At 45.5% G+C, this 13,004-nt stretch overlaps 1 pseudogene; it reads right to left on the reverse strand.

Annotated features, from left to right (window-relative positions):
- Positions 1–7,207: 7,207 nt before the first annotated feature.
- On the reverse strand, positions 7,208–7,332 carry LOC119170907 (U4 spliceosomal RNA; annotated as a pseudogene).
- Positions 7,333–13,004: the final 5,672 nt, after the last annotated feature.

The following is a 13,004-nucleotide window of genomic DNA, read 5'->3' on the forward strand; positions in this document are numbered from 1 at the left end:
CTTCGCGCTTTTCCCTCTGTTTCTACGAACGTACACCAAAGAGATACGGTGCAACAGTTAGACTGGTAGGTTACTGTGCAAAAAACTGGAAAATGGTCGACGAACAACGAAGAAAATTCTGGCATCGTATCAGCGGGGAAGAAAAAGATAAAAACAAGACATTTTAAGGGAAAGGGGTAAAAAGAGGGATTCGGGAGCATGTTGGGTGGGTTCCAAAGTTCAGGTCCCCATTGCATATGGCTTCCACCGAAACCACGCTGATACGATGCCATTGAAACTGCTCATGCGTCTTCGCTGCCCATAAAATAGCGGGGAAATATTTAGTTTACGTTGAATATCGTTTACAATGATATATATATATATATATATATATATATATATATATATAGATCTATGAATATCTCGAAACATTGAACTAAATAGGAAGCGAATGTACTGATACCTGATTTCATTGTTAACTCGATAGTGAATTCGGAGATGGCGTAAATCGCCCCATGTGCTTTGGATATATAGCCTCCTTTATAACCTGTAAAGCCTCTCCTCCGAAAAAGGTTGAGCAGTCTACAGTTGAAGATGTGCCATGAACCAAGTTATATCCTAACTCAAGGTGAACATAATTCCTCTTTACAGTTTCATTAAATGAGTATGGAAACAGTGTTTCTATCACTCAAGGTAAACATGCTAGTGCAAGTTCATTGCTTTGCACTTGAGCTGCTGTAACGGGCTGGCACGTGTACATTGTAGGCTGGTGCGTGCGCTCAAACCCCTGCTTATCAGAATAATCTTTAATTCAATGCACAGCGTGCGAGGACACTGCAGCTCCGTGCAACAACATTATTATACACTGCCCATATTTGATGGAAGCTCGTCGCTGGCAAACTGGTACGTTGTTTTCTTTCGCCGCATTTCTCTATATTCCGCTCCTTCAGGTCACGCATGCGAAAGAAGAAAAAGCGCAACGCACTGACTTTCCAGTAAATTGGCATTTAATTACTCTTAAGCACGAGGATTTCCTGGAGTCCGCTCTAATAATTATCTGCTGACCTTAAAAGAATTGTAATGAAGTCTTACGTAGCACTTTTGTACCTTTATATACGTTTGTAAATAGCCCATCGTTTAGTGAAAGGGATTTGATGAAGCTATATGGAAACTTAGCTTCAAGACAAGAACAAATCTGTGCCCTCAGAGAGCGTGTAAAACAACATATTAAAATGGACATATTTATAAATAGCTAACTTGAAACGCGAGTCCAGCTCACCCGTTATTTCCTTCTCTCATATACGCGTCCTGCTTAAACAAAATACATAACCACAAGAACGTGCGATATAATCGTCGTCTTACCGTCCAAGTTAGGCATGCGTTAACGAAAAGCGTTTCTCTTGGAATTCGATTCAGATAATGAGAGAACTGATTTTGTCTGGGTCTTCCATAGTTAATGTTGTTTCCAAAGCTTCACAGACAACGCAAGTTCATCACTGTGTGACTATAACAGCATACAGTGAGATACTCGAACCTCGTACGTGGTGAAAGACTTGGGCCGAGAATGCTGTAACCCTGGCTCGATGAATATCGCCACATGAATACTGTTAAACGAGGTTGGCGCTTGTCAGTCAACAAATGTCGAGTGAGTATATTTATTTTTCACTTCATGAATCTCAGTTGTACGGAATTAGAGCTTCTGAAACTAAAAGAAATTATGTTATTACATTGTAATCATGCACTTATCTGAACCATGTTTTCTGACTACCTTTTGTACGCTGCACAAATAAAGCACTTTGACAAGTTTCTTACAGTGTTATAAATCTTATGACTGAACGTTATTTATGTATACCACGGCCGCTAGATGAAAAAGAGCACGTGTGTTTTTTTCACCGAGTGGCCGTGTGTATACCATGTCCATCATATACAGCATGTGACTCCCAGGAGCAGGAGAATACAGTTTGGTTTACGTGGTATGAATGCTGTCCCCTTAGCAGCTAAGAGTGATCATTACGTAGATGATGACCGTAACCATTATTGTGAATTACATGTTGGTGTTCATGAACAATCACCGCCGCATGGCGTACGCATTCGACAACTGATGTCGTGCGCAGATCTGTTACACCGAGAAGTAAGTCAGCCTTTTTTGCAACGGACACTGTCCCTCAGTACCAGGACCTTCTGTCAGAGAGGTCCATCATCACCTACATAGTTGAGGCATCTTAGTCTAGCTGCTAGAAACGAAGCCGTTGCTAACCTGAAACTTCTCTTTACAGATTTTTGACCACCGAAAGAAGAAGAACAAAACATAACAATATCTCCATTATTAAAGATGTTGCTCGAAAACTTGAAGGCTGTTGAGTCAATCAAAGTTTGATTAGTGGTTTTTTTCTAGCAAAGTGAACGCACTGGACGTGTTGTCAATCCAGCCAGTATTTTTACACTGTGACAAGCATTCTTCGATAATGACAGCTGTTAGAGTTTTACGGCCCAAAACCACAACATTCTTATGACGGATGCGGTAGTGGAGGGCTGCGGAAGTTCATATTATTATATGCCGGTGTATGCATCCGCGCCGGCACCGTCATCTTTAAACTACCGTGATACCCGACTTGTCGCGTGTAGCAGCATGTTGCTTCGCAGTGATGTTCCGTGCCGATAATTTTTCCGTTTTCGAGGAATTTTCGCCTGTCATTATGAGCCAAAAGGAAAAAGGGAATCATCGTGATATTGCAGGAAATTCGAGGAATGGTCAAGTTCTCCTATAACGACTCATAATTAGCAGTCACAGTGCGCCTTTATCTGCTGTAATCGGTTCTAGCACATGCACCACGCAAGCACAGCCATTCAGATTTGTTTCTGATATTTACGGGGAGCAACTTCTAGTTCACTATTGGCGTTATAGACCTGAAGCCTACAATGTCCAGTGTACTAGCAGTATATGAAATAATGAAGACATGCTTTTGTTGTGCAGCAGTGGAGGGGCTATTCATGATTTCAAAAGTCACCAGTGCGTCACACACGTGTAAATATAGTATGTGTGTGCGTAGAGGGGGGCGTACTGTTGTGCAGAGAAATATGCTGGGAATTTCGTCAACGTTTCTTTGCAGGGGAAAATCCCTGAAATAGAGAGTTTTCATGTCTCTGAAGGGTAAATCTTCGGCGTAGTACGGAACATCACTGTTGCTTCGTCCTATGTATAAGGCTCGCAAAGCTTGCATTTACGCCTAGGTGTTCATGCAGCCCATTGCGTCCAATTCGAACCGACGGTTTAAATGACCCGTAACGTAGGTTGACTGACGCGGCCCACACCCTGGCATTTCGAGCCGTTCGTTAAACTTGAACTGGGTTCGAACCACGGTGTAAGAATAAATTATTCTTACACCCTGGTTCGAACAAAGCTATGTCTATTCATGGCCCGATCACTCAATCTTCAACTGTGCACTCTAACAAAAATTAGTAAAAAGCTTGTAACCACACACAAGGAGTAATTGGAGCTGTTGTTAACTTTCTTGGGCACTTACCAACTTTTGTGATATTGTTACTACGCATGTTTGTGGCTTTAAGGCTGCAATGGTTATTTTGCGCACTGCTACGAACTTTTGCCATGCACCTGTTTAACGAACTTGTCGAACGGCCCCGCCGCGGTGGTCTAGTGGCTAAGGTACTCGGCTGCTCACCCGCAGGTCGCGGGATCGAATCCCGGCCGCGGAGGCTGCATTTCCGATGGAGGCGGAAATGTTGTAGGCCCGTGTGCTCAGATTTGGGTGCACGTTAAAGAACCCCAGGTAGTCAAAATTTCCGGAGCCCTCCACTACGGCGTCTCTCATAATCATATGGTGGCTTTGGGGAGTTAAACCTCACATATCAATCAACCAATCAAACTTGTCGAACGACTCTTAGAGGTCATTATTACGAGAATCTAACAACCTATTACTGCAGTTGCCGACCACTTTTCTTGGCACTGAAGGGAAAGCTACGGAGGCGGAGCTTCCGCACATGTAACACTTTACGTGAAGTAGTCCGTTTTGCTGCGCGTCTCGTAACACTGTGGGAAGTGACGGGGGCGTATACATCAACGTTTCATGTAGACGCAGACACCGCTTAGCGTTTGAGGTGCACGTAAAAAGGCGGGGCATTTTCACGCGTTCCGAAACGCAGTCACAACAGATAAATTAAAAAATACGAATATATTACAGGTGTGAGCTGCGTTCTGTCTCAAATAGCTCCACGTAGAATATAAAGGAGGAACATTTACACTTCACGTTGTAAAAAAAAATGGCAGCATATCCACGGAGGGAATGATGGAGAGTGGGGTGAAGCATTCGTCCGTCCATTCGTTCTTGCTTCCGTCCGTCCATGCGTCCGTCTGTGTGACCGTCCATGCGTCCATCCGCCTGTCCGTGCGTGCGTCTGTTCATGCGTCCGTCCCTACGTTCGTCCATGCAACTACCCCTGCGTCCGTTCATGGGTCCATCCATGCAACTGTCTGTGTGTCCGTTCGTCCATCTATTCAACACTCCAAGTACCACCATCTCGCATCTTTTCATCATATATTCCCCATATAGAAGCACCGCCATTCAGCGGACATTCCAAGGACTAAACGAGAGGTGGCACACGCACACTTTCTTACGGCTTTCGCTTCGGGTCTACTTCCCACCTTTAACCACCTCGAGTTCATGGTATATACTAGTTCACTGTATTCATGGCACTGTGGCCCAACGCTCGCTAAACCTTTCTAAAATCAAGGAGGTTACGCCCAGCGGGTATAACGTAGTAACCTTTTCCTGTCAGATAGTGCTCAATGTACCATACGAGCACATACCGATGGCAATGAGCATCGGCCACTACAAACCTGTATCGATATGGTTTTGATTATAAAACCATTGCTTTAGAAACATCTGGTGTCTTTTCGTTTTGCTTTTAGAAAACATCTGGCGTCTTTCGTTGGTTTATTTCATCAATCAACGGCGTTTTGAACAAAATTTTTTATTGTTTAATCACGCACAGGAGAAATCTTACCAGGCACTACCTTGGAGGTAAACAATGGCTGCTACTGGGAATGAGAGACACAGAAGTCGGCTTTTAACACTTCTACTTCTACTAACGTTTCCTACTGGAACATGCCAATGGCTGCTAATAGGGAATGAGAGACAGGAGCATTCGGCTTTTAGTTAACGCGCACGCCATGAACTTTTTATTGTTCAACAAAGCACAGGAGAAATCTCCCACCGGCACCACCTTGCAGGTCAAAATGTAACACTTGTTACACACTACGACTACGACTACAAGGGACGAACGGGAATCGCCTTAAGGAGCTTCGCCCCTAAAATTGGCAGATCTCACGTACAGTGAAAATCGATGATATGCGAAGCACGAATGAGAAAGGTTGACATGTCATTTTAAAATCAGCACAACGATACGATGTGGAGGTAAATGATGCCGTACATGACTTCCGTGTGATGATTATCATGTTTGGATCTGTTGTTTACTTAGGTATTCTATTCACGTCACGTGATACCAAATTTAGTATATGTGGAGCTAGCGAAACGACCACGAGCACTCCATGAGTGTGGTACGTTGTGTTCTTACATGACACGCGTGTTAGGATTATCATGTTTGCACCAGTCACACACTTTCGTCATCCATTGATGGCACTTAACACCAAATTCGGTACATGCCGAGCTAGCAAAATGGCCGCGAGCGAATTATGAAGGGCCCATTATTGTCCAATGTATTTAGACGCGCGCGCACGCTGGGCACAGCGACGCTACGTTAGCAAAACGTGCGCACTACAGGCGCGACCTGTGCGACCAGCGTCCGTCGGCACGGCCTGACGGCAACTGGTGCGAAATACGATATGCTGCGTTTCGCGTCGATGCGTTACCCAGAAAACACTGCGTCTCCCTCTTTTCATAATGGAGGGACGCCGGACGCGCTGAAACGCGCATCTGTCAAAGTAACGCAGCGCGGCGCGCACCTGCGAGCATTTATGGCAGGACCGGCGCCTGGCGTCGCAACGCCAGCGTGACGCGTTGAAAGAAACCGCGTCACGTCGAAATGTATTGGCGCCTTTACTGTGGCATGCAGTCATGTTCTCACATGACACACATCTGATGAGTATCATGTTTGCAGCAGTCACGTACCTTTGTCATCCATTGACGTCACGTAATACAAAATTTGGCAGGTTTGAAGCTAGCGAGATGGCCGCAAGCACATCATGAGTGTGGCATGTAGTCATGTTGTCACATGACACGCATGCCGTGATTATCATGTTTGTATGTGTCATTTACCTATGTCGTCATTTACCTATGTCGTCCAGAGTTTGGTACATGTGAAGCTAGCGAAAAGGCCGCGAGCGCATCATGAGCGTAGCATGTAGTCATGTTGTTACATGACACGCATCTAATGTTTATCATGTTTGCACCAGTATCATACCTTCATCCTCCATTCACCTCTCGCAGTACCAAATTTGGTATAAGTAAAGCTAGCGAAACGGCCGCCAGCGCATCATTAGGGTGGCATGTAGCCATTTTGTCACATGACACACATCTCATGATTATCATGTTTGCACCAGTCACATACGTTCGTCATCCATTCACGTACCGTAATCTCAGATATGGTATATGTGACGCTAGCGAAACGGCCGTGAGTTAATCATGAGCGTGGCAAGTATTCATAATGTTACATCACACGCATGTCATGATTATCATGTTAGGGTCTGTCGCTTGTGTTCGCCATGCAATCATGTCATACCATACCAGTTTTGCAACATGCCTGTGAACGAAACCACCGTAAGAGCTGCAGGACCATGATTTGTAAATCTTGACATTCATGACATCCATGTCATGATTTTCATGTTATGACTAGTCAAATATGTTCTTCATACAGTCAAGTTATGCCATACCAAGTTTGGTATCAATACCATTATCAAAACGGCCAGGAGAGCTAAAAGTCATAGACGGATAGATAGATAGATAGATAGATAGATAGATAGATAGATAGATAGATAGATAGATAGATAGATAGATAGATAGATAGATAGATAGATAGATAGATAGATAGATAGATAGATAGATAGATAGATAGATAGATAGATAGATAGATAGATAGATAGATACGCTTAAAGTCGCCGAAGTTCGCTAAGAAATGCTTCGCATTTAATACGGGCGCTTCTTTGGAACTACCTTCACTGGCGGTAGGATGCACGTTATTTGGCTCCGTAGCTTTCCCTTCAGAGCCAAGAAAAGTTGTCGTTCGAATTCATTGAGACTAGAAGAAAAGTTTTCAACTAGCAATAGTCGCCCCTCAGTTATCACTTCATTGGGTACGACACCGCCTCTGCGCAAAGCTCAAATTCATTGAGACGCTATATGTAAGCTTAGTATACCTGTATCTTGGGTCTTGTATATTAGACGATGTTGAGGTGGTATTACCTTGCAAAATAGATATAATACATTCTTTGTATTGATATTCAATTAAAATTCCTACGCCACGTTACCTTGAACACCTAATATGATTGTGCACTGCCTGAAATAAGCGACAAATTTAGATTGTTTATTTGAGAGCATAGGCGCCCACTGGCACCAGTTGCGTTGCCCAAACGTATGACTACGAGTGCTCCTGGAAGCTCTCGTGCGATCAATAATCAGTGTCGATGTCAACTCACAATCATTTCACCCAGGGATTTTATACGGATTGCGGGACGGCTTTATGCTCTCCCATAGTAGAGTACCTATAGTACTCTAAATCGTTACCCACTTTTTCTAAACACACATTTCAATAACGTCATCTGCCACGGGACGGCTTTCAGCTCTCCCATAGTAGGGTACTGAGTACTCTAAATCGCTAACACACTTTTTATACACATACCAGCTGTCCATCGAACTGTGAATTTTTTAAGGACGGCCTTAAGCTCTCCCATAGTAGGGGCGGCTTATGCTCTCGCATAGTAGAGTACCTGGTACTCTGAATCGTTACCCACTTTTTCTAACCCCGCTTCCCATATTTCTGTGTGCACATAAGCTATGTAAGATATATCTGGAAATAAAATTCTCTTAAACCAGCTCTCCCATAGTAGAGTAGCGAGTACTCTGAACTGTTAACCACTTTGTCTAAACACACATCATTAAGTGGCGCCCTCTCACGTGTGACGTCATTGGTGGTCTCCGACCTCAACCGCGCTGAAACATCCACTGCTCCTGAGCGCGGGTCGTCTGCTTCTTGCGAGAACTTTGTTGTACGAACAGCCTTGCGAGGGTCAAGTAACACTCGCAATGAATGTTTTCGAGTGCAATTATGAGTTTATCTTAGTATTTTTAGTATATTTAATTTATTTAGCGACCCGATCGACAGGGCCAGAAACGTCCCATATGGCAGACGAGCACGCTGATGCCGCCGACCGCATTGCTGCATGGTAAGGAAATTGGCAGATCCCACGTACAGTGGGAATCGATGATATGCGAAGCTCGAATGAGAAAGCCTGATATGTCACTTTAAAATCAGCACAACGTTACGAGGTGGAGGTAAATGATGCCATACCTGACTTCCGTGTCATGATTACTATGTTTGGATGGCGCGTTTACCTCCTTCGTCTGTTCAAGTCACGTGCTGCCAAATTCAGTATAGGTGGAGCTAGCGAAACTGCCGCGAGCATGCTATGAACGTGGTGTGTTATCATGTTCTTACTTCACATTCGTGTCAGGATTATCATGTTTGCACCAGTCATATATTTCGTCATCTATTGACGTCACGTAACAACAAATTTGGTATATGTGGAGCAAGCAAAACGGCCGCGAGCGCATCATGAAGGGCCCAATATACTTCAATATACTGAAGGGCCCAATATACTTCAATATACTTCCCTGTGCTCAGCGTTCGCGCGCGTTGACGCGCGCGAACGCTGAGCACAGGGACGCTACGTTAGGAAAACGCGAGCACTCTAAATTCTGACGCCAGGCGCGACCAGCGTCTGTCGGTGCGGCCCAACGGCAACCGGCGCGAAATGCAACATGCTGCATTTCGCGCCGATGCGTTACCCAGACACCATTGCGTCTCCCTCTTTTCGCGACGGAGGGACGCCGGACGCGCTGAAACGCGCATGCGTCAAAGCAACGCAGCGTGGTGCGCGCCTGCGAGTATATGGCAGGACCGGCACTTGGCGTCGCAACACCGGCGTGACGCGACGAAATGAACGCCGGCGAGCACGCGCACCGCGTCACGTCGAAATCTAATGGCGCTTTGACTGTGCCATATAGTCATGTTCTCACATGACACGCATCTCATGATTATTATGTGTGCACCAGTCACATACCTTCGTCATCCATTGGCGTCACGTAAGACAAAATTTGGCATATGTGAAGATAGCGAAACGGCCGTGAGCGCATCAGTGTTGTGTGTTGTCATGTTGTTACATGACACGCATGTCGTGATTATCATGTTTGGATGTGTCATTTACCTATGTCGTTTGGTCACGTCGCGTAATAACGAGTTCGGTACATGTGGAGCTGATGAAACGACCGCGAGCGCATCCTGAGCGTAGCATGTAGTCATGTTGTTACTTGACACGCATCTCATGTTTATCATGTTTGCAGTATCATACGTTCGTCATCCATTCACGTCCCGTAATAACAAGTTTGTTATAAGTGAAGCCAGCGAAACGGCCGCCAGCGCGTTTTGAGCGTAGCATGTAGTGATGTTGTTACATGACACGCATGTCATGATTTTCATGTTAGGGTCTGTCGCTTGTGTTCGCCATGCAATCATGCCATACCATACCAGTATTTCAACATGCCATGGGAACGAAACCACCGCAAGAGCTGCAGGACCATCAAATGTAAATAAGCACATTCATGGCATACATGTCATGATTGTCATGTTATGACTAGTCAAAAACAGTCATGTTATGACATACCATGTTTGGTATCGATACCAACATTGCAACGGCCAGGAGAGCTAATAGTCGTAAGTGCTTAGATAGATAGATAGATAGATAGATAGATAGATAGATAGATAGATAGATAGATAGATAGATAGATAGATAGATAGATAGATAGATAGATAGATAGATAGATAGATAGATAGATTGATAGATAGATAGATAGATAGATAGATAGATAGATAGATAGATAGATAGATAGATAGATAGATAGATAGATAGACAGATAGATAGATAGATAGACACGCTCAAAGTCGCCAAGGAAAAAGGAAGGAAAATAGCAGGAAAAGAATGGCAGGGAGGTTAACCAGCCTATAGGCAGCCGGTTTGCTACCCTGCACATGAGAGGGGGATGGTGAGACGAAAGATAGAGAGGAGAGAGGGAAGCGAGATAAACACAGCCCATTAGGCAGCACACGCCCGCCCACTTAGTCGTAGTCCTGTCTTGTCTTTCGTGGTGTGTGACATAACTGTTACAGCCGCTTGTTCAAGTCCGTGTCGCGTAGGAATTTCAACAGTGCTTTGTCGCCTTCCGTTGCAATGTCTTCTCTCGGGCACTTGAAATAATAGTGTCCACAGACATTTGGCTGCTGTCGATGCGCGCCAAAACGGACACCAGTGACTGTCTCTGGATGTCATACAACGGACAGTCGCACAGGATGTGGTGTATAGCGTCTCTTGGCAACGACAGGCATCGCTAAGAGCGTTGTCGGCCATTCCTGTGACAAATGAATAAGATTTTGTAAATGCCACCCCTAGCCATAAGCGATGAAGAAGAGTGGATTCTATTCGGCCGAGCCCAGTAGGCATGCGAAGAGCTATCAAAGAGGACAGGTGGTGTTGACGATTCTTCTCGTTCCTTGGTGGGCACCATAGCGAAAACGTGATTTCACGCGCAAGTCGTCAAAAATTACTGGCAGCATCGGTCCTCAAAAGTGGCCCAGTAGGCATGCGAAGAGCTATCAAAGAGGACAGGTGATTTTGGCGATTCGTCTTGTTCCTTGGTGGGCACCAAAGTGAAAACGTGATTTCATGCGCAAGTCACCGAAGATTACTGGCAGCATCGGTCCGCGAAAGTGGTATGGTTTCTTCTCGTGTTCCTTCAAGAGCTGCCCGCGCTGCAGTATCGGCATGTTCGTTCCCTATGACGCCGCAGTGACTTGGCAGCCACTGAAACGTCACATGATGCCTTTTCTCGTGTGAAGTGTGGAGAAGGCATCGAATTTCAGAAACAAGCTGTTCGTACAGCCCTCGACGCCATGCTGAGAGCACAGATTGTAGGGTAGCCCTTGAATCGCTGAAAATCGACCACTGTTGCGATGGTTTCCGATTGACCACACAAAGTGCAGCGCTCAAAGCAGCTAGTTCCACTGCTGTAGATGCCGTGGAGTGGTCAGTCTTAAAGCTGATGGTAACACCTCTTGCTGGGACAACTACTGCACTTGACGAACACTGGCGGTTCGTGGAGCCATCGGTATGTATATGTACGCTGTCTGGATATTTCTCTTGCAAAAGAAAAAGAGACAGTTGTTTCAAAACGGGCGATGAAAGCTCAGATTTACTCCGGATTCCTGGCACACTAAGATGCACCGCGGGTCGAATAAGACACCAAGGGGGTATCGTTTGTTTAGATGTAGGAGTGAAGCCCGAGGGAAGTTTCTTGCTGTACTTCACAATAATTTTATCGAACGATGCTTGGCGCCTCTCTGAAGGCAACAGTGCAAGGTGATGACAGGGAGCACGTGGAAAGTGCCGGATGTGCGTTCTCAAGACTTGTACAGCAATGCGAGTTTGTATTGGATAATCACCAGCAATTGCAATTGTTGCCTCTGTTGACGTACATATGGGCAGACCAAGGCACACTCTCGGTGCTTGGGCTTGTACTGCCTGTAGAACACGAACATTGGTCTTGCAGGTATTGCTCAGCACGGGCAAGCTATATCTCAGGAAATCGAAAAACAGGGCTCTGTAGAGTCCCAACATTGCGTCTGCTGACATCCCCCAAGTCTTTCCTGCCAGGAAATTGAACAATCGAGAAATAGCGGTCAGGCGCTTCTTCATATAGGCCACATGCGGACTCCAACAGAGGTCTCTATCAATAATGATGCCCAGAAACCGGTGGGTTCTGGCGTAAGAAATGGGTCGCCCGCAGATTGAGATGACCTAAGAGGTCGTTGCTTCGTGAGTGAAGGCCACCAGCACGCATTTTTCTGGGGATATGCTGAGACCTTGTTTTAACAAGTAGTTGGCAACCATAGTTGCGGCTCTTTTAAGCCGGGAACGTATCTGAGGACGTGTGACTGCCGAAGTCCAGACACAGATGTCGTCTGCGTATATTTAGATCTCAATGGTACTGGGAAAGTATTCATCAAGGCCAATTATAGTGCAAGATTGAAAAGCGTCGGGCTAAGAACTCCGCCTTGAGGGACGCCCCTGAATGTATATCGTCGCATAGTTGGGTCATCTTCTGTTAACACAAAGAATGACCTTGCAGCCCCAGGTAACTCGAAATCCACCAAAAGACTCGACCACCAAGGCCAGCCACCACAAGCGCACCCAAAATTGCTTCATGTAGTACACTATCATACACGCCTTTCACATCTAGAAACAAAGCTGTAGATAGTCGCTTACGGGATCCCTCGTGCTGAACGTACGAAACTAGATCAACGACATTGCCAATGGAAGAGCGGTCGCGTCGGAAGCCAGCCATGGAATTCGGATAAATCTTGTAGTGTTCTAGATACCACTCCAGGCGGCCTAGTATCTTCCTTTCCATTACCTTTCCTACGCAGCTGGCTAGCGCTATTGGGTAGTATGAGGCGAGTTCGAGTGGGGATTTGCCCGGCTTCAATAAGGGTACCAAGCGGCTTACTTTCCCGTCGTCAGGAACATTGTCATTCTGCCACGAGATGTTGCAAAAGCTCAACAGTTATCTCCTTGCACATTCCCCAAGGTTGCGCAAGGCTCGGTCCGAAAAACCATCTGAACACTAAAGTCGCTCCAACTTTATGTCAAAGTCGTTTCGTGCGGAAGATATTGTCACCGTGCGAGTGGCGTTTTGCATTGCGCTCTTAATTGTTTGCTCTAA

The sequence above is a fragment of the Rhipicephalus microplus genome, chromosome 2, assembly GCF_043290135.1.
Source record: "Rhipicephalus microplus isolate Deutch F79 chromosome 2, USDA_Rmic, whole genome shotgun sequence".
Lineage (NCBI taxonomy): Eukaryota > Metazoa > Arthropoda > Arachnida > Ixodida > Ixodidae > Rhipicephalus > Rhipicephalus microplus.